Below are 2097 nucleotides of genomic sequence, written 5' to 3' on the forward strand. Positions count from 1 at the left end.
TGGGAGATCACATGGATAAGAACTGAGGGCCCCAGCCAATAGCCAGGCAAGGAAGTAGCTAGACAAGGGAGTAAGGCTAGCTTTATGATTTTTTAATGTATTTATTTATTTGAAAGGCAGAGTTACAGAGAAAGAGAGTGAGAAAGAGAGAATCTTCCAAATGCTGTTTCAGTCCCCGAATGGCCACAATGACTGGAGATGGGCTTGTCAGAAGACAGGTCTTCCAGGTCTCCCATGGAAGTGCAGGGATCCAAGCACTTGGGCCATCTTCCACTGCTTTCCCACGCAAATGAGTAGGGAGCTTGATCAGAAGTAGAGCAGCCAGGACTCGAACCAGTGCCCATATGGGATGCTGGCACCATGGGTACCAACTTTACCTGCCACACCACAGCACCAGCCCCGGGAGTAAGGATATCTTTATTTTTAATTTCTATATTTTAAAGATTTATTTGAAAGTCAGAGTTATAGAGAGAAAGGGAGCAAGAGAGATCTTCCATCTGCTGGTTCACTCCTCAAATGGCCACAAAGGTGAGGAATAGATAGACCAGGCCAAAGCTAGGAGCCAAGAACTCCATCCTGGTCTCCCACATAAGTGGCAGGGGTCCAAGTACTCGGGCCATCTCCTGTTGCCTTCCCAGGCACATTAGCAGGAAGCTGGATTGGAAGTGGAGCAGCCAGGACTCAAACCTGTGCCCATGTGGGATGCTGATGTAGCAGGTGGCTTTACCTCTTGTGCCACGGCACTCACACCAAGGGCAAGGTTATCTTGAACTTCACACCCCAGCAGATGCATGATGGGGCCCAAGTGAGCTTGGCAGAGGAACAGCCCAGCCCAACCACAGAACATTCAGAAATAACGAATCATTGCTGTTAGCAGTATGATTTCAGCGTGGATTTATGCTACAATTGATAACTGATACACATGAGAGCATCTCTCATTCCTCATGTTCTTGTATAATGTACTGCACTATTCTAATATCAATAAAGAAAATCCAGTTTCCCTCCCTTGGGAACTCAGCTGGCCTCATGACTTAACAACCAGCAAAATGAGGTGGATTTCTAAGGCAAGGCCAGACAAGGTCAGGCAGCTTCCACCTGGGTCTCTTAAGATGTTCACTCTGGGGAAAACCAGCTGCCATATAAGAAGTCCAGGGGTGTGCATTTGGCACCACAGTTAAGGTGCAGCCTAGGATGCCCACATCCCACTTCAAATTGCCTAGGCTGGAGTCCTGGCTCCTCTCCGGATGCAAGCTTCCTCCTTCCTGGGAAACAGCAAGTAGCAGCCCAAGTACTTGTGTTTCTGCCACCCACGTGGGAGATCTAGGTTGTATTTCCAGCTCCTGGCTTCAGCCTGGCCCTGCCCTAGCTGTTGTGGGCATTTGGGGAGAGAACCAGCTAATGAGAAATTTCTCTCCCTCTCTCCCTCTCTCTCTCCTTCTCTCTCTGTCTCTCAAATACATAACATAAATAAATAGCATTCTATACAAGAAGTCTGGCTACCCTGAGGCCATCACACTAGAAGGCAGGTGCAGGTGCTCTCCCAGGAGTCCCAGCCTTCCCGCCATCACCACTGAGGCAGCAGTCGTGTGAGTGAAGTGGCCTGGGTCCTCCAGAACAGTCCAGCCACCAGCTGAGTGCCACTCAATGGCTTCAATCCGTGCCACAAAAAATGAAGGAGCTGCCCAATCAAGTCCTCCATGGAATCTGCCAGAATCTGTAGGTGATAATAAAGTGGTATCATTTAAGTCTCTAGGATTTGGGGTGGTCTGGGACAGGGCACCAGTAACTGGACCAGAGGTTATTCCCATGTAGCATCTCCCAGTCTCCCATGGCTCCATGCCCCCTGCTGGCTTGTCTGGAGTCACCAATGCCAAGAGTGTCTCTTCCCCAGTTGTTCCAACGAAAGCTCCCTGGGAAGGTTCTCATTGCCCATTCATTACCTAGTCCTTGAAAAATGGGGATGGGAAGCTCGGATTAACCCACTCCTGGAGCCAGGGGTAGATCAGCCCACACTGGGATCATGTGGACTGATTTTTTTTTTTCCACAAAAGGAAGTCACCAGAAATAGGAAGCATCGATGCTGGGAAGTAAAACATG

Source organism: Oryctolagus cuniculus, chromosome 12 (assembly GCF_964237555.1).
Source record: "Oryctolagus cuniculus chromosome 12, mOryCun1.1, whole genome shotgun sequence".
NCBI lineage: Eukaryota > Metazoa > Chordata > Mammalia > Lagomorpha > Leporidae > Oryctolagus > Oryctolagus cuniculus.